The sequence below is a fragment of the Mytilus galloprovincialis genome, chromosome 13 (assembly GCF_965363235.1).
Source record: "Mytilus galloprovincialis chromosome 13, xbMytGall1.hap1.1, whole genome shotgun sequence".
NCBI lineage: Eukaryota > Metazoa > Mollusca > Bivalvia > Mytilida > Mytilidae > Mytilus > Mytilus galloprovincialis.
In genome coordinates, this window is record NC_134850.1 from 66,221,472 (window position 1) to 66,247,255 (window position 25,784).

Sequence of the window (25,784 nt, forward strand, 5' to 3'; positions counted from 1 at the left end):
AGGTCATGGACCTCCTTTTCGAGATATTTGAGATTTAAAAAATGGCGGGAAAAGGCTGACTCGGACTTTTACCTTATATTTGCATTGGTATTATTTGGGTCTCAAAACAAAAGAAAGAAAATCAAGAATCTTTTAAAATTTTGGTAAATAACCTTTCATGAGCTATTAAGTCTTATATGAAAAAATAAATGGGTGTTATGGGGCAAAATATTTTACATTGTATTGTATGGAAAAACACCAAGGAGTCCGAACATTTGACACATATTCCAAAACCTCACCTAAGTACATCCTTAAGGACTGTTATTTAGGGTGCTGATTTTTAGCATTTGAATTAGGCCAACTAAAATTAATTAGTAGATTTTCATCCAAATTTTTGAAAAAAATGGGGCAGGTGGGAGGATTTTATATTTTAATTTTTATTTCTTATGAAACCCTCTTGTGACTTGTTCTTCATATATGCAAGCTAAGTGTAATAATAAGCTTTAATATATCATGTATATAGATGTATAAGGAATCGTATATCATTTTTCAAAGGTAAATAAATACCTCTAATTGGCAACCACTGTTCCACATGTAATTGCTGCTTTAGAAACCTATTTTTAGTAGACAGCAAAAACATAGAGAACTGCTCTCTTCAGTTCGACTACCTTCACCAAATTTATTTGTCTTTTTAAGCTATGTTTTTTTTATGTCTTCATTTGCGTTCTTGGATACAGTGTATTACTTGTAAACCGATTATTTTCTACCCTTCTCGTAATCAATCTCTATTCTCGGTAGATGATTTTGTCATCATAGAGCTGCAGAATCATTTTAAATAACTCGAAGAAATACGAAAACCGAAATTTGAAACAGGAAGTTCTGAAGGAAACGAAATTTTTGAGGGTTACCGGAAATGGAAATGAACAAAATCTGGAAATCGTATTTTTTTTTAAATAAAAAAAATGGGGCGGGACGATTTCGGAGGGGCGGGCGGTGATGAAAATCTACCAATTAATTTTAATTGGCCTTATAGTTAATATACATTTGTACTTCAATCAGGGCCCAATCTAGAGTGATTAGGGAGAAGTGGTCAATTTCTTGGTGAAGTGCGATTCCATTACCATTGTCTTTCCACCTTTTTTATTTCAATAAATATACATGTTTATAATAAATCTTTCGTTAATTACCGAAAAGCACAATTGATTGACTTGTAAGACATGAAAATAAAACAAAACAGCTGATTGATTACGCAACTTCCTCAGATGAAAGTCATCGTAATATGTTAATCTAAACTGACCATACTGACAGTCGGTTTTCAGCTTGAATAGTTTTGAATGTTACATGTACATGATGTACAATGTATATCCAATTATAATCACAGTTGCTGCAGAATTTATTGTATTTGATAGTCAACAGTAGAAGGCCTCGGTTGTTAGGATTGTGAGTAAATTTTTGACATAACAGAGGTTTCTGACACAAAATAAATGTGGTGGAAGATCTTACTGTGAAATTAAAGATTTCTTCTTGACTCTTTTCTGTGGGTCTCATTGGGGTCTAAATGTGAAGCGGGATTGACAATTTTTTGTAAGCGTGATATGTCAAGGTCAAATTATTGTGCCGTGAAAATGAGAAACGAAGTCTAGGGGACAAGGGAAATTACAAAAAAATGAGAATTGCTTGTGTACATCATGTACATACATCTTCACTAGCCAAGGGTTACGATCCACTCCCGTTCTCTTCACCCTTGGCGGATTGAGATAAAATTTCAGAGAAACAAGGTAAGGATTTTTATTGGTTGCAGTCGAAACTTGCTGCATCCAATCAAAAAGCGCCCATAACATGATCATGTGTAAATGTAGAAAGTGTTTGTAAACAATTGCCACATGTTTATAGTGCAACAAGTCTTTACATTCTATTTATTTAAACATACGACTATATTTAGTGACAACTTGAATGTTTTTAATCAATTAGTAGAAGTTCCTGTGTATGTTTCATGCACAAATGCATGAATGTTGAGGTATATTTTTGTCTCCGGCTTTATCAAGTGTGTAGAATCTAGACGCTACCGTGTTTATACCTCCAAATTGAAGAGTTCAAGTGCTACCATTGGTCAAGAATAATGTATTCGGAATTGGCGTGTGACTTTTATCTTGCGATAGATGGCGCAACATTGTTTTCATAAACGTTGGTTTAATCTGCCAAGGGTGAAGAGAATGGGAGTTGATCGTAACCCTTGGCTAGTGAAGATGGTGTACATAGTGTAAGCGGGATAGGGGAATCTGACAAAACAGTAAGCTGGATACAGGATCAGAATCCCCCAATTAGTTTGAGATTACTCTGTTGTCCAACCGCTGTTTTGCCAGACAAGCTGGGGCCGTGGGACGTCAGAGCTCGTCCCATATCAAAAAGTGAATATTTGCTGGTCCAAAATAGTTGCGCTGATTCGTCCCTTCTGGTGCTGACTAACATGACTATAGTCGCCGTCACGTAAAATTGGCACCATGTTTTTTGTCAAAATTTTCTTAAATATCGACCGCGTTTACTAAAGATCATGTTTTTCAATTAGCGGAATCAAATATCATTCCAAAAATCAACTACTGTCCTACCTTTTATTGTGTTTGCACTGTATAATCCTGACCTTCACATAACCCAAGATTAATTTGTATGGTGTAATCCGACATTGTTATTACCGGAAGTGTTGCCGTGGAGTTCCACGTGCTCTCCATTTTCTTGTGTCTCTCGGAGCTTTTCGTCATCTTTACGTAAAAAGCGCGGGAAATTGTATCATCAATGACAATGATATTACCGGAGAGTAATGAATGTTATGGAATAAGGGACCCTCATAGAAACCAAGATGGCGGTTATACAATGTAAATAATCTTGAAAAATGTGAAGGTCAGGATTATACAGTGCAAACACAATAAAAGGTAGGACAGTAGTGGATATTTGCACTGGATTTTACTTCCGCTAAAAGAAAAACATCATCTTGAGTAAACACGTCTGATATTTAAATTTTTTTTAACAAAAAACATGGTGCCAATTTTACGTGACGGCGACTATAAAGGCCTTGCAATTATATAAAATGGGTTATGTAAGCTTCATCTACCGGCCACTCTTAATTTTCTTATATTTAGACAGTTTTCAGTGTCAGAGTTATCTCAGACTACCCCCAATGAGACTCCTTTTCTAAAATAAGAACCCCTGAAAAAAATTGGAAACCTCCACCCCCCCCCCCCCCCCCCACCCCAAATTTTTTGAATTCTCCCTTAGAGCAGTAACCATCAAACTCAATCCCAGACTTTCCGTTGTAGTAGATAACCTTACAGGTCCAAAAGGAATTTTACAAGCCTGGGATGCATGGATGCTGGGCTTTGGGTTCAGCGTGAAGACTGTGATCGATCCAAAATATTTCATGAGGGGGACCTCTAACTTTTTCACACAATATACCTGCCACAAAATAACTTAAACAAATATAAAAGTTACCTCCTCTGTATGAATTTGCAGTTACACATGAGTTGAATTGTTCTACTTTGCAATTTTTTGTTTTTTGCACAAAATTGTGCAACTTTTGACAAACAAAACATTTGAAAGATCGAAGTCCATCCTAATCACTTACACGCTTAAAACTCAATTGCGGACAGACAGGAATAATTCCCGCAAAATATTGTCTTAGTCTAACAAGTGTGGATACAGATTAGTGTGGATAGTCAGTAGTTGATATCTGTATGTTAATATGTTTGATAGTGTAACTGTTTATCCCCAACTGAGACAATGGAGACTACTATAACACGTTGAGATATTTCTTATTTTTCTCAGACTTTACTGAGGGCCGGGAAAATAATGACTAAAAGACAACAATAGCCTGTTAAACTCCTTCTTATATAGGTAGGAAATCATACCTGTATTATGTAAAACGGTCACCTTTATTATTACAATGAAAAAATATGTTATAACAGGGACTAGGCAAAGTTTTATAGAAATTATAAAATTAGGCCTTATAGACTTTTCAATAAACGGTTTAAAAATTACAATCAACATGCAACGAGTACTATATTAAATCAGGTATAGGTGGAACACAACCAATCTTTGTTTATCTCAGATTCAGACCTAATTTTTCAAATGAACGTGAAAGCACAAAAAATAACAACTGTTTTTGGATTTCTGTGTGATGAAAGTTGAACAATCATCCGAATAAAGTGAAATCTGGCATCTGGCAATTATGTTGGTCCTGGTTTGATACTGAAGAAGTTTATCAATGAAAAATTGAGTCTCTTATATAGTTCCTGTTATCAAGGCCGTCGGAAGGGGAGGTGCGTCGGGTGCGGTCGCACCCCCTCTTTCAAAAAAAAAAAAAAAAAAAATATTAGAAGAACTTTCAGGCACGGATGAGCATTTGTCCTCCACGTTGACGGGTTACCGTGGTTTTTCTGTCACAGAATAGGACACCTCTGATACAGTTTGAGAGATCATCATTATTACTGACTGACCAGCATATATATTTCGTGATTTGTTTAGGGACCAGCTGAAGGACGCTTCCGGTTACGGGAATTTCTCGCTGTATTGAAGACCTATGGTTGGCCTTCTACTGTAGTCTGTTGAACTCTGTTCTATGGTCGGGTTGTTGTTTCTTTGACACATTCCCCATTTCCATTCTCTATTTCATTATCTATAAAATTGGCAAATTACATTAGATCTACCACCTCATATTTGCAATCTATGAAAAGTACGTATGGTAGTCTTGTAGTAAAGATTAAGAACTCCTAATCTCAAAATTGTTTATTGGGGTCAAGGAATTGTATATTAAAAAGGAATGGAAACGCGGCTCGAGATCAATCAGGATATTCACAGAGCACCCGTAGAGCTATAATCCATGTCTGACTCGTTATATAAAGAATCATGACGGAGGTCCATTTCCTGTCATATAGATCGATCTTTTAAATTCACGGGGTCATCTTGCTTGAGAAGATATAAAGGAGAGAGAAGCCCAAAATCAAGAATAAACGACTATTCCGTGAAACGGCAAGGACTTAAGAATCATTTTAATGCCTCATCGAACATATGTTTGTAATATTCATCATGCAAATTCTTATCAGTATAGACCTCGGTCTTGAACCTTGATTGAGTTCCATCCGGATTGCAAAACAAAAAATACAGTGTTATGATTTTTTTTCTTAAAACTACGAAGTTCAAACCAAAATAGTTGATATCATTATGAAGCTGAAACCTTATACTAGCATTAAGCACTTTTTTTCTAGTTTCTGGTAACATTTCTGAATTTTCTACGATTTTTCGAAATTTCAGTTTTTAATTTCAATATTCCGTCAAAACATGTCTTTCAATTTGGGAGTGTAAAACGATTTATTTTGTATATTGGAAAGCAGAAAGAACAAAGCGAGAAAATGATATATTATTTTAAAGAAGGAATATTTTCCTACAGTTTGGTCTACATTACGATTGCTAAATGTTATTGGTACAATGTAAATGATATTTTTTTTCATTCAACATGTTGGAACATGTTAAAACATATGTTGGAAATTTTAAGTAATGCGTCAATAAATACACCAACACGCCGTATTCTGGTGAGGGTTAAATATATAATAGATGTGACATTGGCATACAATTTAATAGCTTAATCTTTTTTTCTATCACATAGCACGTGTTGGTTTTATGAAAAAAGACCCAATATGACACGATGACAGTCACAATCCCCTACCTACTAAATGTAACACAAAAAAGTAAGTTAGAACTGGCAACGTTAACTACTTCTCAAAAGAGCAGGAACTATTACTTACAGCTCTGTATGTCAAATAAAACAATAACTGTAAAACCCAAAAGGGTAATCCTTAACCTTAAAGCACAGCATAATTTCCTAAATTCTTATTAAAAACGCTTCTTGTATCGTTGGTATTCCTCTTCCAAAGCTTATAAAAATTAAATGCTTCGCCAATAACCAAAATACTCCTGACTTGGCATGGGACAGGCGCATGTAAATGCAACCGATGATGGTGTTTAAATGAGATTTGTAGGATTAGAATCGCCCCTAGCCAAGCTTATTATGTATCCGTCAAAGGATAAAATCTTAAATTGAGAAATTTTCAGAGAGAATCAACTATGTTTTTTTAAAGGATTTTAATAGATGCTTATTAAGCTGCTTGTTTTTTTTATAATCCATCATATTGTAATAAGACACACGTACGTCATTCATGGAATTCGTCTTATTACGTTTACTTTTATTATGAACACATTATGTGTTCATAATAAAAGTAAACTTGAAAGACATGAAGCCATGTTCTTTAAAATCTCTAAATAGATCATGATAAAATGCCAGTAGGTTTATGTTTATATAAGAATGATTTATTTTATCCGAAATAATTACGGAACAAAAGTGATGTGTGCAATCCATTGTTTTTATCATATATATGAAATTGTAATGTTAACTTTGAAAGGTACCACTGTTATATTGATTTAATATGTTGAAATAAAAAGTACCTTCAGTACTAGTGCGATCAATGGTTTATACGCTTTATTCAATTAAATATCTCCCTATTAACCGTTTAAAAGCTTATTGGAAGAGTATGGATAATCATGTATTTAACGTTCTGAGAACACATTAAACCCTGAAATTGGCTTACCCATTTTCAAAAAAAATCTAAGCTGTAGGAGGGGAGTGCCCCTCCCACACCCACCCCCTTCGCACCCCCTCTTGACAAAACCTTCCTACGGCCCTGGTTATAGTAGAACTATTTGATAAAATTCAACAAAGTGAAGAGAATTTTCAAAGATAAAGAATTTTCCATCAATTTCTTCGATTTTTAGATACTATAAATATTAACAATTCTCTTTAGGCAGATGATTTGGTCTCCATCTCAGATACACCTATACAGACTTTCAGTAGTATGTTGGTGCCTAGGTTATGGTTTAGCATGACCTCCAATACAACTAAGATTACAGTTTCCTCTTATAGTAAAAACAGACAAACAAACAAATATTTTATTTGCCAATCATGGCGCCCAAAATGAGCGGAATAACTACAATATAATATTCAAACATAATTTAAAGTAAATTCAAAATAGGTTAAACACAGTGCATAATATGATTGATTTTGATTTAATTGATTTATATAAAATATCAAAGCAAATAAAGTAAGTAATTTGTAATAAAAATATATAATATGACCCATCCTCTGTTATTCTGGTTCCTTTATTGGACAGCACACCTCATAGTTTACTAATAATTTATTAAATGTAAAAGAAATAACTACTAAGTATGTAAATGCATATATGATCATACATATCATTAGATATCATTATATAGAAAAGCTAATTTATATTTAATATGGTATTCCTGTTTATATTTAAAACCTCTGAATAATTGACAAATTAACCTAGATCTCTAAAAAGGGAACAGTTTTTATGTTGGTCACTAAAGGGACATAAGCTGTCAAATTCATGTCACCGATTTGACTCAAATTCTTATATTTGATTTAAAACATACCAAAAACGTATATCTTAATTATAAAAATTATAAAACAAACAAGTTACAATACATGTCCTCGATAACATGTATCAGCATTTCATTTGTATTTCAGTTTAAACGTCTTAAAATTAACCATCGATGTGACATCTGAAGACTACCAACGGGTCATATATCCTGATCATATACATAGAAATAGAAATAGAAAGCAAACTCGTACAATTTGTGTTTTTACGGGTCTGTTTGATTTCTTATATAAAAAATTGTTAAATTATATGTTAATTATCGTGTTTACCTGAATGAAAATGAGCAATTGTGGATGAAATCAGTCAATCAAATGATTTACCATTGTTTCACTTTCAATGTTGACATAATGTTGACATTCTTTTCTTTTAGATAACTGAACACGCCCAATTCATGCATAACACACCTGTAGCTCAGACGTTATATTGAAGGTCACATGAATAAGGATTCAATGAGTTCGAATATATACAGTTGTAAGTTAATAATTCATCAGCGATGTTTCTTGTAGCTAATTTTGTCTAAATTGAAAAAAAAACCTGTCTGCTAAAGCGATTGATTATTGTTTCACAATTTCACTTTCGTTGATGATTGAACAAAAAAAAAAACGTCTTTTAATATTTTTTTTATATCTCGTGCAATGTCCCTAGAAAATCTGCTACAGAATATAATTACCTAGGTAATGTTTTTTGTTCATGATATTTTATATCATATGATTTACTGTTTAAATATTATGCTATGATAAACGGGCATTAAAGTTGAAATATTTAGATAGTTTGTATTTGCAGAAGTGCTTTTGCAACTGGCTATAACCATGTTAATACTAAAAGATTCTTCACATTTTGCTGAGACAAATTAGAAAATAAGGTTCACTTCCTTCTATATTGTTCCCTACATAAAAACAAACGAGAAAAGTTTACTAATATTCTCAATAATTTGTTTTAAAAGTAGGATTATATTAAATCAGTCATATCTTAACAATTTGGATATATACTGCTAAACAAATATGCAATTATTTGAGTCAAGCTTTTGAAGTTACATATTTAATGTTAGTTTTCTCTTTTGAATTGTTTTACAATTGACATTTCGGGGCCTTTTAAAGCTGACTATACAGTACTGGGTTTAGTTGAAGGCAGGTGACCTATATTTGTTAATTTCTGTGTGATTTGTTCTTTCGTGAAGAGTTGTCTCATTGGCAATCATACCGTATCTTCTTTTTATATACATGTACATAAAAGAAGTAATTGCCTGATATTATGACTTTCAATATTATTGAAAGTAACAGGCATCTAGAAATTCACCATTTCATGACCCACATTATGTATTTCTTAAAAGTTCACACAAGTGAAAAGTTTAGCTAGCTATAAGAGGTTTAATCACCATTTTCTACATAAGGACATTTTTTTTAATGATTTTACCAAGTAGGAATATGACAGTTGTTTTCCGTTCATTTCATGTGTTTGAGTTTTATCATTTGATTTTGCCATTTGGTATTTGACTTTCTGTTTTGAATTGTCCATGGAGTTCGGTATTTTTATTATTGTATTTTCTACATGTTTTTCTACATGAACATGTAACACAGATTAGCCATATGCAGTAACATTGTAATGATAATGACATTTGACGGGAAATTTTTATAGAAATGCTGGAATAAATATTTCAAATTAGATTTATGGAATTTGGAAAGATTTGGAAACTTGAAACATTTCAGTTCAAAAATAAAATTTTGACAGATAATTTATTAAATTGTAAGCACGATCGTTTTGTACTTAGTGTTAGCTCCCAAAATTCGAATTGAAAAATATATTGAGCTACATATTCAATTCAAAACAATAGATTTGCAATGTCTTGCGGAAATGTCCGAGTTAAACTTTCATGCCTTCACAAAACTTTAACGGCCAAAAAAATAGAGATTTGATTTCGTGGAGATTATTTTTCGGCTTTGATAACTATACCAATAAAAAGTACTTTAAGCGCGTTTCCAATTTAACGTCATTTTTTCTGTTACAATATCTGACGTTGCGTCACTGTACATTATATTGATGATTTGCATACATGTAGTCAATTTACAACACTGAGGAGTCTAATTCACAATACATACATGTAGTCAATTTACAACACCGAGGAGTCTAATTCACAATACATACATGTAGTCAATTTACAACACTGAGGAGTCTAATTTACAACACTGAGGAGTCTAATTTACAACACTGAGGAGTCTAATTTACAACACTGAGGAGTCTAATTCACAGTAATTTAAAAAAAAAAAATGCCCATACTGCATAGTCAGCTATAAAAGGCCCCGATTGTGTAAACAAATTCAAACGAGAATATAACGGCATATTCTTTGTACAAAACAATGAACGAAAAACAAATGTGTAACACAGCAACACTGACAACCCCTGAATTACAGGGCTGCGGCTCCTGACTTTTGACAGACACATGTAGAATGTGGCGGCTTAAACATGTTTGTGGGCTCCCAACCCTTCCCCTAATCCTGGAACAGTCGTGCAAAAGAACAATTTACAAACAATAAACACACTACAACATAATAAAAAACTATAAAAAGCAGTTAAGAAGGTCTAATATCATCAGATAAATTCAAACAAAAATACATCTAACAAAAACAGAGTGGACGTGGCTAAGGAATAACCGTTTCACAAATGATATCGGATATGTTCCTTATGTCGTAACTACAATCCCCTTCCCTTTCATGAATGTGACCTACCGAATTAGACTATTTACCGGATTTGTTATCCCATAAGCAACACGACGGGTGCCAAATGTGGAGCAGGATCTGCTTACCCTTCCGGAGCACCTGAGATCACCCCTAGTTTTTTGGTGGGGTTCGTGTTGTTTATTCTTTAGTTTTTTATGTTGTGTCATGTGTGCTGTTGTTTGTTTGTCTTTTCATTTTTAGCTATGGCGTTGTCACAGTTTGTTTTAGATTTATGAGTTTGACTGTCCCTTTGGTATCTTTCGTCCCTCTTTTACATACCAACTACAAAAATGAACATGCTTTTATATGACTTTCACTAAAGCCATTTTCATTTACAAGGCTATCAGAAAAGGACAAAAGTTGTGACTGTTTAAAATAAATTTGTATTATGCAAGTTAACAGTTTACTGGATAGTACCACACTCATGCGTGTTTAAAGTGTCTTCTTTAAACAATTGTATGTTTGTTTCTTACGCTGAAGTTTGACCCAAAAGAGAATCTAAGGTTCTAACGTTTTATTACCAGAAATTAAATTAATATTTGAAGTAGCAATATAGCATTTATAGATCAAATAACTTGTTGTTTCATGAAAAATGCAATTTACGAGACATCCCAGCATATATATATATATTAGGGTCTGAATGGGGGTTTACAGAAAAGAGAATAAATGACCAAAAAAGATAATAAACCAAAATAATGAGTAAAAAATAAATAAAAGAGTATAATGAACTCGAGGTGCGAAAGTGTAAAAAAATAACACTGGAAAAGAAATAATACAATTACAGAAAAATATTCACTGAAAATCATTCGCATGAAAATTATATGGAATAACTATTGTTTTAAAGATAATGAAAAATGACACCAAAAAATAAGGAATACAGAAATTAAAGAGCCCCTCCCACACCCACCTATATGATACAAATGCATGTCATCTGTTATAATCAAAATATCAAATTATATGTAATGGCAGTGTTAATGTTTTTATTAATTTAGTGAAGATTATATTAAAGATACAAACATTTAAGGTTTTGTATTACATCTTTTTTACCTACCCATCAATAACATGTGAATAATACATTATGTGTATTGCTTATTGTTTTTGTAGTAATACATCATTAAACCAAACAAAGGTTATTATTATACGACGACCTAGGGCAATATTGGATTGATGCGCTGCACACTTGACGGTGGCACATTTACATGTTAATACCATTCATCTAAATCATATTCATTTATATAGCCTAAAAATGTTATTATATATTAATTTGTAATTTTAACACATATATTTCATGTCGGTTTTACACATAATTTTCATATTTCTTCTATTGTCAACTTCCTTAAACCCAACGTCATTTTAGTTCATTCTATTCAATTACGTATTTGGCAATGTTAAGTTTAATTAACCTTTGATATTTCACGGAAGAAGCAGGGCGGAGTACGATTTCCTTGTCGGATTACATTAGATAGAAAGAACACAAAGTACACATAGTGTCCAATATTATGGATGGTAAAAGCTAACAAAGGGTCGTACTAGGTTCAGGTGCTTATCTGGAAAACAAAGAACGAAAATACTTTATAAATAAACATCATATGATTTGTTGAACTACTTTACTTTGTGTGCACATGGAATACAGATGCTTGTAGCCTACAGCTCAACTTGCAGATTCTTAACTGTGCACAATTTTGGAATATAACCAATTTATACTAATGGAGTTTCTTGTCGTACATGAATAATTAATGTATAAAACTGGTCAATCATCACTACACAACTGTCCCATAAATCTGAGAACTGTCACACTCTGTTAACTGTTATCCTTACACAATGTGTCATGTGGTAGATCTTTCATGTCGGATTTACTTATTGGGCTAATACAAAAAAAAATATTCTTCTGCCTTTTAAAATGGACATGGTACAGATCTATTTTTTATTTGAATTAACTGTTGCTTATTTGTTATGCATGAGCTACTTGACCCATGGACGAATGTACAACAGTGGAAGTTCGAGATACCGTAGTTTTGCGGTAAGACGGAAGGAAGAACCGAATAACGGTAAGTGGTCAAATCATACATATTCATTGGTTTTTGTTCGCTGTGAGCCAAGGCTCTGTGTTGAAGACCGCACTTTGACCTATAAGGGTTTACTGTTACAAGTTGTGACTTGGATGGAGAGTTGTCTCATTGGCTTTCATACCACATCTTCTCATATATATGTATTGTTTATTTACTTTTTGTCAAGCGTTATATGCTTTAAATAGGGCGTGACTATCTTAAATACTGTATATATATACAACTTGTCCAAAAATAGATTTTTTTTTACTGTGGTTAATTAGACAATTTGGACTACAACCAAACCCTATACGTTGAAGGATTTAAGTACTGTGGTCAACTTGACCTTTTGTTTAACAATCTTATCCTAAAAGACGTTTTAAAGTACTGTGGCCAACTGGACTTTTTGTTTTAAAATCTAACCCTACATGTATAATAAAAAGGCGTTAAGTAATGTGGTCAATTACATTTTGGTATTACAACCAAAGTTGAAGGCGCCAATTTTCAGTCATCCCAACTGGTAGCCAACAAGGAAATATAAATCATAAAAAAATAGATTCAAGTTATATTATAATGAATTAACATAGAACTCAATCAAGGCAATAATCACCGAAAGATTAATCAGATGCAACCTTAAAAAAAATGCAAATAACAACAAATAAACAACATTTCATTTTAACCTTTTTATTAAAATGATAGGTTAGCACCAAAAAAAAATCATACGACTTCACCTATATATCAGTAATTTATTTACTTTAAAAGAGTATGTACAATTACAGTAATTATAACCTTTTTTCAGTTGCAATTGAATATTATAAATCCTGAACAGAGTTGCTTATATACTTATAAGACCCACAACTTTTAGTGAATATCTTTTTATAATCTGCTTTTAATAATTCCGAAGACAAAGACATCCACGTAGTTTCATTTAAGATAAGAATCCCCAAATGTAGACCACGGGCACTTTGTTTCATCAATTTTATATTTAAGTGCACATAAAGATATCATACTGACGTAGACATAAATTCAAAAAAAGGTTTTAAACTTGAATACTATATAAGATACAAGTGTATTGTTGAACATTCTTCTATTTCCTATAGGTTTTTGATTGGTTTTTAATTTGGTCGTTTTACATCTTTCTTACTGACGTTTAATCATTTTTCCCCCTTTTTTTTTTAAATATCTGCCATACTATTTGTTAATGTACACGAAGCAGTGCTTTGATATTATCGCTGAATATTTGAATAAACTTGCTTCGCCGGATTTCTTTGCACAGTCATGACAGTGCCTCCCGTGTTCTGTCGGTTGTCTAGATAAATATTTACAATTCATTTAAGAAATAAAATGTCCACTTATAAATACTTTAATATCTTGTCTGGACTCAACAGCGAATAAATTAAAAAAGAGGATGACGATGTTCAATAAACTAATAAAAAACATCATCAGACAAACAACTTAACACAAAAAATAATAGAAAGACTAACATCATATAGCCAATGGTATCACTTTACGTACACGAATCACCACTATCCTTACAATTTTTTTTTTGGATGTTATATTAAAATCAAATCAAACAACATCATATGTTAACATAAAATCTTTTTTTATGCTAGGATCTGTAAGAAACAAAAAAATATAGCAGACGTATGATATAGGATATACATGTATTACACGGTCACAGTATATGAGAAAGTATGGATTACACAAAAATCGCCGAGACGATTAGAAAGTAAGAATACAAATACCCAACAAAACGGATTGGCAAATATGTAAATAAAAATAACGCCATTAATTAAATGCGTCCAAAGCATTTCTACATCAAATGTCAAAGTGTGTTCTTATTTTGTCTCCATTTTACATTTTTTGGTGTTTGTAGCGTTGGGTTGATTTCCCATTTACGTAGAACAATATCCTTTCATTATCGTGGTAGCGTGTTCACATCTAGGATAAAACGCTTCGGTTATAATGCATTCCGAATGAAACCAAAGACTTGAAATCTGTATTTGCTGCGTATCCGCTCATTTAGGAGTAAGAGCAAAGACTGGTCGGCCAAAGGTCAGAAATATGTCCAGGTCATGTTTTCATGTAGACTGTTGCATTGTTACTTGAAATACAAAATATATTTGTGTATGACATTACCAAGATTGCATCTTTTAATATGTTCTACTTTAAGTACTGTTTGTTTTGATTTTCTTATGTAGAGGATTGTTTGAATAAGTAACTTTTAATAAATTTTCAATTTCAAAATTCGACATTTTTTGAAAATGACCCATATCAAGAGTGTTAACCCCATATGTTAAGCAAAAGACGGAAAACATAAGCAAAGAGAAACACCAACTACACAAAGCTACAGAGAAAAGTTAATCCCAAAAACTTCACTGATAACAGATTTACCCTAATGTTCTAAAATTGTAAGAAATTAGGAAATATTTTTTTTTTTTTAATTTAAATTTATGTATGCCATTATATATGGCTATGGCAAGCGATCTGGTAAACATTTCAATAAAGTTTATTAATTATCTGAAATTATCAAATCACAAATCACATGCAATCGGCATTTTCTACATGTCATAGCAAAACATACGATTAAAATAACATATATTCTTATTCAATGCGTTACAGTTCTTAATATTCAGGTGCACAACGAAATTTTGAAATAACACCCACATGACAAGGTGCAACGAATTAATTACAAGATTTCTCCTAATTTATTAGATATATTTAGTTATCAGTTTTTATGTTTCATAAATAAAATCAATCACTTGGTATTACTTTAGTATTGAGTTTTATAATTGATTCATTCAAACTTGGTCCGTGAATGTATTTAACAAAATCAATGCTAATTTCCCTCTAAAGTTTAGACGTACTTTATGACTATACCAAAGATTATAAGATTCTCCATTTCATACATTATGTACGTATACGTTTATCTCTGGGCTTACTTTATATTGCACACCAATGTCTATTGAACACACCTACAGGGAAGAAACAGTTGTAAAATACACAAAATTAACTAGCTCTATAAACAAAATTGGTTTTCCATTAGATAAACTTTTATGCACCGTAAGCAAATTTTCGTGTCAGACTTAATATTAAAACAAATGCAAAACATGTTATATTATGCACTTAATTTAAAAAGACGAAGTTAAAAAACTATTTATGCAAAAAGATGCAATCAAAATATCATTTAATATGGCAAACTGAGCTTAATAATGATTTCAAAGGCAATAAACTATATGGTAACAAGCTTAGAACTTATAGACTTTTTAAAAGCAGATTTTGCATAGAAAATTACCTTTCGCAGGAAAATGTTAGATATAGACATTACTTAACGAAATTCCGTATCAGTGCTCACGATTTAGAGATTGAGAGGGGAAGGTACAAAAATCTGACAGTTTCAGAACGTATCTGTAAATTGTGTGGTACTGAGGTTGAGGATGAAATTCATTTTCTTCTTCAGTGCACAAACTTTTAAATATTCGTTTCAAATTTTTAAATGAAATAAAACAACGGTTTAAAAATTTTAGTGGTTTAGATATTAAATTACAATTTATTTGGCTAATGTCCTCTGAAGATATTTTCATACTCCAGAAACTCGGAATTATTGGATAATTTATCCTCATATGGGAAAGTTTTCTTAAATGATATATAGATATAGTAATGCCCAGTGACCCCCCTTTTTTAACCTAGTTATATTATTAACACTGTGCTTGTTGTATTCTTCTACTTGTCTTAACAAATATTATTTTTTTTATTACTTTTTTTTTATAACATTGTGTCTTAATCATATTGGATCACTTGTAATCATTTGTATGTACTTAATGTTGATTGTTCTGCTCCTTGTGGGCGCTTTGATTAGCAATAACATATGTTTGAATTTGAATTTGTAATGTACTTACTAACTAACGAAAATTTGTACTTTGCGGACAAAAAACATTTGTAATGAACGTTTGTGTTTAATGTCATAGACTACCAAATAAGGATGATTTAAGATCATAGTTACATAACTATTTTTCTTGCACTGAATATTAACTGTTATGGAATAGATTTATGACCTTTAAACAATTATTGGTGTTGCTCATTTTTGAAAGCCGTATGTTGACCTTCAGTGTCCTTTAGTTGCTAACAACAGGATTGGTTTATGTTTGAAACATTTGCAATCATGCCACCTCTTCTTATTTCTTGTATCAGGATTACATGCATTTCATTTTTTTGTACTGTCATGAATACTTTAGTAAACTCTTACAACATTGTGTTATACAATGTACATAAGCATGCGTACCTATATCCCATCTAACATTGTGATATAATTTTTTCATGGAAATTCCAGTGAGCATGCGTTATAATCACATCTAATATTGTGATATATATAATATTTCTCATAGCACTCATACACAAACAACTTGGTTTAATATTTTGAACTACGTGACAACAACGGTTATATAGGTAATGCATTAATTGATAAATAATTTTCACACCTACAAAACCATACACCTAAAAAGATTCAATGTTTCAAATATTATAGCAACAATGCCGATCCTTTTCCTCAAATGTGACATCACCGAATCAAACTCATCTCATAATTAGTAGTTGCTATATGAAACACGAGGGGCACCATGTGAAGCAGACCCATGCATGCTATCCTTCCGGAGCACATTTGATCACCCCCTTTGACAGTGGAAGTAGTATTGTTCAGTCATTAGTTTTACGTGTAATGCTTTTAGACGGTTATCTAGATTCGTCTTTTTTTGTTTTTACCAATTTGTCGGATTTCTTCGACTAGCGATCTTCAATAGTCCTATTTGTGTTTCCTTTTTTTTTTAATTCCTAATTTGAATGTTGTGGTATGCATACTGTATTTATTATATGAGTAGTAAAGTTTATGTCTTTATGTCATGGCCAAGTTTGAATGTCTAGCCTTCGTACATGCGGTTTGTAAATATTTTAGTAACGCAATGTTTCTAGCAAAAAACATCACTGGTATTTATAAATAAAACAAAGAAACTAGTATATTCAATTACTACTGGTTACAACATATAAGTTAAGACATTTACGTTTTTATTGAAGGTCAGTTCGTGTAAATACATTTTATGCAAATTCTTGAATAATAAGGTAGATTGGTCGATTCAGGTGTGTTATTCTGTAAGTTTTTTTTAAGTCCTGCCTACCAAGACAAAGGATAATATTGTTATATACATGAACAATATACCACGTGTTAATATACTACCATCTTATAATCCATTGTAATGTGAAATACGCTTTCTTTGGTACCTGGCGTAAGGGCAGATACCAATAATAAGAAAACTTATAACTTTCGGCTTCGTTTCGGTTCATATTATTGGTTTAATAATTAACCATAACATCCTGCACCAAGTTTAATATCAATATATACTTTTCTTGATACCATTCCGAAGCCACCAGTTTGTGGTAGGGTATAATCCGCTTTCTTAAGTTTACTGACATGTAAATATTTTTTAAACTGGGTGTTCATTTTTCGTAGTTTTCTTTTTTTCGAAGAAATTTTAACTTGACTCGTACTTTTCTGGACTTTTTCTTGATATATAATATTATTAATGACATATTATGTTCTCTTCTGTCACGTGATTGACAGATTATCACGTGTAATTGCATGATTTGAATGATTGATTTTGTCGGAAATCCAGTCCATAAATTATGTCTAAAAATTCCCAAAAGTTGGCTGAAAATCCCTACGTAGACATTTGAACATGTTGAAGTATTTGGATATTCCTTCACATACTTTAATAAATAAAAAAGTGTAGTTTCCAAAATTGATGCCTCATGCATACCTGATACATGTATGTTATACCGCAAACGAAATTGAGAATCATACCAGTTTTTTGTTTATTTAAAGAATTCCATCCATGTGTCGTGATTAGATTCTTTTTCTAAAGCAGATTTGTGTATGAATTAAGTGGTAAATAAACTCATCAAAGATACCAGGATTAAATTCATTGCCCTTTAATTATGGTAATCTACATCATTAAAATATTCCAGAAATTATAATGCAGAATTAACAACTCTTGTACAGATATTTACAATGTATTATGTAATACAAGTGGTGAGACTTTAATAAAATTTGAATCTATTTTTTTTTAAACGTACATGTTAGCAATATTTTGTACAAACAATTTGTGAAAATCAACACGGAGCCTTGGCCCACAACGAACAACAATCTACTAAGGTCCCAAATATGACTACTGTATAACAGGAAAACAAATGGTCTAATCTATATATATAAAAATATATATATATATAAAAACAAGAAACGCGAAACATTTATGAACCAAATAAACAAACGACAACCACTTAACAATATACGTTGAACCACAAACGTCAAAATCATTCAATCGCGTAGTGGTATTAACTATTTTTGGATTCTTATAAATTCTATATATAACTTTTGGACTAGTTTAAATCTCGGTCTATTTCTTAAATTTATTCTTACATACTTTTGATTTTTTTAACCCTGTATGCTAACATTCCCAGGAAAATTTTAAAATTGTTTGTACGCACATTGAACGACAAATTTATGTGACGTATAAAATTTTCTGACGTCAGACACTCAATAAATGTGTTCGTAGATAGTAGATGTTTTTGTGTTCTGTTAAAATTGTTCCTTTTAAAATTGTTAAACGATGATGACTGATGTACCCATATTTTGACTATTATATTTATTGTGTCTGTTTATTTAACGCATCAATGTAAAAATATCGGAAATTGATGAGACTGTCATTAAAGTGAGAGGGTTAGCGCTATAGAACCAGATTTAATCCACCATTTTCTACATTTGAAAATGCCTGTACCAAGTCAGGAATATGACAGTTTTTGTCCATTCGTTTTTGATGCGTTTTGTTATTTGATTTTGCCATGTGATTATGGACTTTCCCAATTGATCTTCCTCTAAGTTCAGTATTTTTGTGATTTTACTTTTTAACACCAGGTTCAAGAATTAGGACAGGTGTAAACGTTTTAAAGTTTAGTTAACTCTCTGATTTCTCTTTTATTCTTAAGATTTGTTCATGCAGGTTTCATATTTCTTGCCAATTCTGTTTTCTCAATTACAAATTTCCTCTCAAATTACTTTTAACTTTTTCAAAAATGTATCGGCACACCGTTCTTACTAAAATCAGTATTGTAAATGCGGGTCTTATCTAAATTAAACGGAAAACTTAATTTGCCGGTGCAATGCTTCAAAACAACTTATAATGAAAGTATATAATTATAGTTCATAGACAAAATATTTGTTGCACACAATTTTACATGTGTCAAATAAACACAAAAAGTATAAAACATTAATTTTGATCCATTTGAATTTGTATAGAATTTGAATTTAGTATTTGAATTTGAATTTAGTAGTCATGTTGTTTGACTAATTAACCGTTCACTCTACATTTTAAATCTTTAATGTTTTTTTAGAAGTTTAAGACACAATTAAACCATCATTTCCTCTATTTAGAAGGTTAGCTGAAATATCAGAAAACGTCGTGAACTAACCGTCGATCTGCATGAAATGGACACCAGAATAGGGAAAAATATTGCCAATTTCAAAATTGCTTAGTTTTTAATTCCTTATTTGAAGAGTTCAATATTCTTTCTATTATCTTATTATATCATTTGTTTCAAATTATTCTAGACTAGTGTGGTGTGATTTATTGCACATGCACGTGATTCATTGACACACACATGTGCTGCTCTTCATTTATATGCAGTAGACACTAAATATCCGAAAGAGGTCCACATTTTGAAGAATTTATCAAGTACAAGGCTTCAATCATGTAGATGCTAATGATATACTGTCTTTAGCCTAGTGACCTAGAATCTACTAAATTTCCTAACATTTTATAAATATCTTATACCAATAGTCCGTTAAATGTTCTGGCCGTCACTACAGATGATTTACTAGAATTTCATACATTGAAGTCATCGTATAATTAAAGAGTAATGATTGTAATCATTTTTCTTGTTATAATTGATGTTTTTTTAATTGCTCTCATGTTAAGGGACACGTGCCGGTGTCAACAAACTATTTCATATTAGTTTCATATTACCAACTTTTGACTCCGAGGAATATAATTTTCCTCGACAGGTTCTTTGTAATTGAAAGGACATTCTGGTACTTGATGAAATAAGAGCACTACAAAAACGTCAAATTTAGCTTACAATTGGGGCAATTTGAGAAAAAAATATTTATTGGATCATGTTTTCTGTGTGCGACATAATTCCTGTAAAACAGTTAACCCCTCTCAAATTGATAAAGTTGTACGCTTGTTAATTTTTGATTTCAGTTCTTGTAGTGACTCTTATCTTGAACAAGTACGAAACTACCCCTTAAGCAGCATGCGAGTCCGATTTATGTTTTGTATGGGGAGAGGTTTCGTGTAATCATTTTTTTTTATGTTTGTTTGTTAACTGGTGCTTAACACCACTTACACTTACTTTGGATATATAACTGCCCATTTGTATGAGCTGTTTATGGAGTTGTTCGTTACTTGCGCCTCTTCTGTAGCCATGGTGTTGTCTGTCTTTACTTTTTCCTTCTCGAAATTGTGTCTCAGATAAAAATAAAAGCACTAGAACTTATAGGAAAAAAAAAACATCAAATAAAATAACATTAATTATAATCATTAATCATAATAAAACTATTATGGACCTTTTGCTGCTGTTGTGCAGCTTATATTTCTCTCGAGTATTTCATGATTTCTTCATTATGATATACAACATGATTATTTAAAGGAGCACTAGCTACGAGATGTATACAAATTTAAAATATGATTTTTTTGTTCAACCAATAATGAAAGTGAAATAGTGAAATGATAATTTGCTGTTAGCAGCCAGTATAGTTAAATTTGGTAAAAATCACCAAAGAAAAATGGATGATGAATTATTTACTCGCAAGAGAATAATTCACCCTTTTGACTCCGTATTTATGTCAGCTTCAATTTAAACCCTTAGCTAGAAATGGATTACGCATGAATTGGAAACTGAAAGAAAGGTAAATCATTCGATTGACTGATTCGATCAACTAAAACTCATTCTTATACAGGTAACAACGATAATGAACATTTATATTTTGAACCAATGATACGAAATTAAATAGATCTAGAACAATCCAACTGTACGAGTTCGTTATCTATTTACATTTATGTTCTTATCGCTTGATGGACATCGGCAGTCTTCAGAGGTCAACTCGATAGTTGATTATATGGCATCTAGACTACAAAACACACGACACGATGTTAAATATTATCGAACCTATGCCTTGTTAATTGTTAATTTTACACTTTTCATAATTTGGATATACGTTTTTGTTTGTTATAAATCAAATGTGAGAATTTGAGTCAAATCGGTGAACAGGAATTTGACAGTAAATGTCCCTTTAGAGTTACCTAGATGTAATTAAGTTGACCACACACACAAATTACAGAACTGTACAAGAAATCTATTGATCATTTATGTTTTTTTTGTTTGGAAAATTTATTAAAATACTCGAAGGGTTTTTCTGTCACTAATTAACAGAATGTTTTAAATAATAAAAAAAAAAAAAAAACAACAAAAAAACCAACATCTGTCAAAAATAAAGATAATAACTTTGATTTGATTAGTTTTTTTTTAAATAAGAAACACTTCACCTGATTTTGTTTGGATATTTAAATGATGTTCATTGTCTATTTACAGCCGAAAAATACATTTCAAGCTTATGGAAGAGCGCACTGGGTAGAACAGTTGGGGACGAATCGAGAAAAAAGAAGATTCAATTGACACCAAGTGGAGGGCCAGGACCGACAGTGATAAGAATTCTAACCAATGGAGAGAGTGCAAGTAATCAACCGTTTACCATTCTAAGTAGTGGATCTGACGATGACATATTCGATTTTAGCACTTCATCCAGTAAATTAATAAAGATCCCGGATTCAGCACTAGGACCAATACAAATATTAAAAGCCCCAGGAAAACATGCCAGCATTCTTGTTACGACTAGGCGAGGGAAAAAAACATTTGCCAATGGAAGAAACCAGAACCTTTCTAATAACAACCAACAGAATAATAATGATAATAATAATAATACTAATAATAATCAAGGTAATATTATCTTTATGGTGTTTGAACTGTATTAAGAAGCATAAAATAGTTAGGGAAAAGTAAATGCAGGAAACTCTGCAGCAATTCATGTTAAGTTTCCTTTAAGACTATACTAGCAATAACTGATAATGTGTTTCTAATTCATTTTGAGATACAAGTTTGTGGACTGAAATATAAAGCAACAATTTGATTTTACTGTTAGTTTGAAAAAAATACATTTAAGGTTGTACCGAACACCTTTACTAACATTAATTTGGCTAGTTTAATTTTCATAAAATTTTGACAAAATATTGACCTTGACGCTTTGACAAAAAATATAAAATTTTCAAAAAACTTGAACCACATACTTTATCGGAAAAAGTCAATGGATATGTAACAGTTTTACAAACACTAAAAAAGGCAACAGTAGTAATCCGCTGTTTGAAATTCATAAATCGATTGAGAAAAAAAAACAAATCCGGGTTACAATTGTTAACTGAGAGAAACACATCAAATATAAGAGAAGAACTACGACTCAATAGAAACACAACACTTAAATGTAACAATCGCAGAAACGAACTATAATATTACAATGGACATTTTCCTGACTAGGTACAGGACATTCTAAGAATAAAATGGTTGGTTCAGCCTGATTTTGTGGCTAACCAACCCTCCCGCTTTTATGGCAATATTAAATATAACATTTAAATGACAATCTTACATGGCAGGATTACAATACAAATAAATGGGAGGATTACAATAAATTTGATCATTGAGAAGCTTATTATTTCATTATCCTAAGACAATTTATTAAAATGTTTTGCTGATTTTTTTCCTTGTAATGTTGTACCACCGTAACTAAACATTTTAATCAAATAAGATTATATTCTGTTTTTTAGCTACAGATGCGAGCCGTAACTACGTTGGAACATTCACGGGATTTTTAGCGGAATCCTTATGTCCGTTATGTAGAAGACTTGTTAACCCTCGATACAGGATTTCGTGTCTGCTCAGATACTGTTACGAAAATCCCAATATTTCAAACGGAAATCCTGGTTGAAAACATCAGTAATATATTTATTCATCAAGTGTAAGTGTGACAATGGTGCTATTCTCAAAGGCACTTTGCTTGAACCAAGACAAAGGGTAAATTGTGGGTTGAAAGATTAACGATGTTTAGCCCAGCGTTGGAGACATACATAGAATCTTAGTTAGTTTCGAAAGTAATACTATGGAAACTAGCACCTTGTAAATCCTAACGTTTGTAAAAATATTTATATTTATATTTATGTGTACAGCATATATGAAAATCTTCATAATATTTTGAAATTCAACATGGATTTTAATGTGAAGTTACACACATGTTATACATTTATCAATGAAATACTTTAAGTTTTACTTATTTTCGCTTTATGGTTATATAACAGTTTTCAACGTTTATGATATTACAGCTTTTGTCTTTACAACCTTGATGTTTGTTAACGTTAATTTGATTGTTTTTCTGTTTATATTATAACAGTTTTTGATTTGACAAATATTACCCTGTTTATAATTTCACAGTTTTCGATTTTTATAGAACATTGTTTTTTGTTTATAAACAGGGGTATTACACTACAAATGAATGTGTAGTGCTATACCACGTCATATGACTTTGTAAGGCTATTTCATGTCATATGAATTTGTAGGACTATTCCGGGTAATTACACTACAAACGAATTTTTAGGGCTAGTTCAAGTCATTTGATGTTGTAAGGCTATTTCAAGTCATTTGATGTTGTAGGGCTATTTCAAGTCATTTGATGTTGTAGGGCTATTTCAAGTCATTTGATGTTGTAGGGGTATTTCAAGTCATTTAATGTTGTAGGGCTATTTCACGTCCTATGATGTTTTAGGACTATTCCAGGTCATTTGATCATGTAGGGCTATTTCAAGTCATTTGATGTTGTAGGGCTTTTAGGTCCTTTTTACGTTGTAGGACTATTTCACGTCTTATGATGTTGCGGGACTATTTCACGTCATTTGATGTTGTAGGGCTTTTACACGTCCTATGATGGTAGTATAGTTATTTCAATTCAAACGACTTTGTAGGGGTATTTCACTTCATATGATTTTGTAACGCTATTACCACTCATTTGATTTTGTAGGGCTATTCAACATTACTTGATGTTATAACGTCAAATTATTATGCGTCAAATTATTATGTAGGGTTATTAGGGCTATTAGGGTTAACTATGTGTTTAGATTATTCGGGCTGTAAATCTGTTATACATTTAACACGAGAAATGTTAAAATCAAAACTTGATAACGATACACTTAGTGAAAGTGATTAAGCAGTATCAAAATAATACCAAGAGCTGTCGGATAACCCATAATAGCATAACACAAAATTGATCAGTCAATTCACAATACATGTAAGTTCTTTCTGTAGTACACAAAACGACATTAGTTGTTCACACTTAAAACAGCGGGAGCAACTTAAGCTTATTACTTATAAAATATAAAATTAACAAGACGTTGAAAAGGAACAGAACGTGAATAAAATTGTTTATATAATTCTAAAGTTTAATTATCACCGCATTTATTTATAATTATTCCATTATCGTATAGGCAAAACAAAGCAATTGAGAAAATGACTATATTACAATAAATTTTAGTGAAGTCTAATTCACACGCAAAAAGATCAAACTAAAGGTTGTATTGATACAATCTCGAAAGGGTTGAATTAATGACTTGCAAGTCAATAATGTATAACTGTTATTTAATTTAAATTGATGTGATTGTACCAAACTGATAGCTAATAATAGTCAGCAAGTTGTGGCCAGCATGTTCATTCATTAATGTCAACATTGGAAAGTGAAACAGGGAATTGCACTTTCGTTGACTGATGTGACCAACAAAAAATTCATTCTTATACAAGTAAAACAATCATATTTATATATGTTTAACCAATAACATGTAGTCAAACAGACAAAGAAAAAAATAATTGCATGTGCTTGCTATCTATTAAAATCTATGTGTATGTTTATATCAGATTATATGATCGTCAACAGTCCTTGGATCATCTCGATTGATGGTCTAATACAAGCATAAAAAGTTAATAAATTATACCAAGCCCATGCTTTGTTAGTTTTTGTTTTGGATTTTTATGTAGTTTTGATATGCGTTTTAGTATGGTATAGATATTCTATGAGAATTTGGTAAACCGTTGAGAAAATGAATTTGACGGCAAATGGCTCTTGCAATCTATGCAAGGAATTTGAAGGTTCTGAAATGGCGTATTATGAACTTCTGTGTTAATGTTTGTTTTTAGTAGACTATTAAAATCAGCAATGTAACAAGTAATATTCGAATTAAAATTATTGGAATAATTGGAATGAGAAAAGTGTTTGTGCCAAACAATTGCCATATTTTGTGATCACTTTATTTCTTTCGATACATTTAATCCAAATAACTACTTCTCACAGTGGA

At 31.6% G+C, this 25,784-nt stretch overlaps 1 protein-coding gene and 1 long non-coding RNA gene across 2 annotated transcripts in view; one reads left to right on the forward strand and one right to left on the reverse strand.

Moving 5' to 3' along the window:
• Positions 1–3,588, reverse strand: part of LOC143057253 (DIS3-like exonuclease 2) — a 38,129-nt gene extending 34,541 nt beyond the window's left edge. Inside the window, exon 1 of the mRNA XM_076230520.1 lies at positions 3,463–3,588. The gene's annotated coding sequence lies outside the window, so the exon portion shown is untranslated. The remainder of the gene's footprint in view (positions 1–3,462) is intronic.
• An 8,252-nt stretch (positions 3,589–11,840) lies between these two features.
• Positions 11,841–25,690, forward strand: LOC143056359 (uncharacterized). Its single transcript, XR_012972308.1, has 3 exons — positions 11,841–12,240; positions 21,934–22,338; positions 23,217–25,690. It is a non-coding gene; the product is annotated as an uncharacterized LOC143056359 (long non-coding RNA).
• Positions 25,691–25,784: the final 94 nt, after the last annotated feature.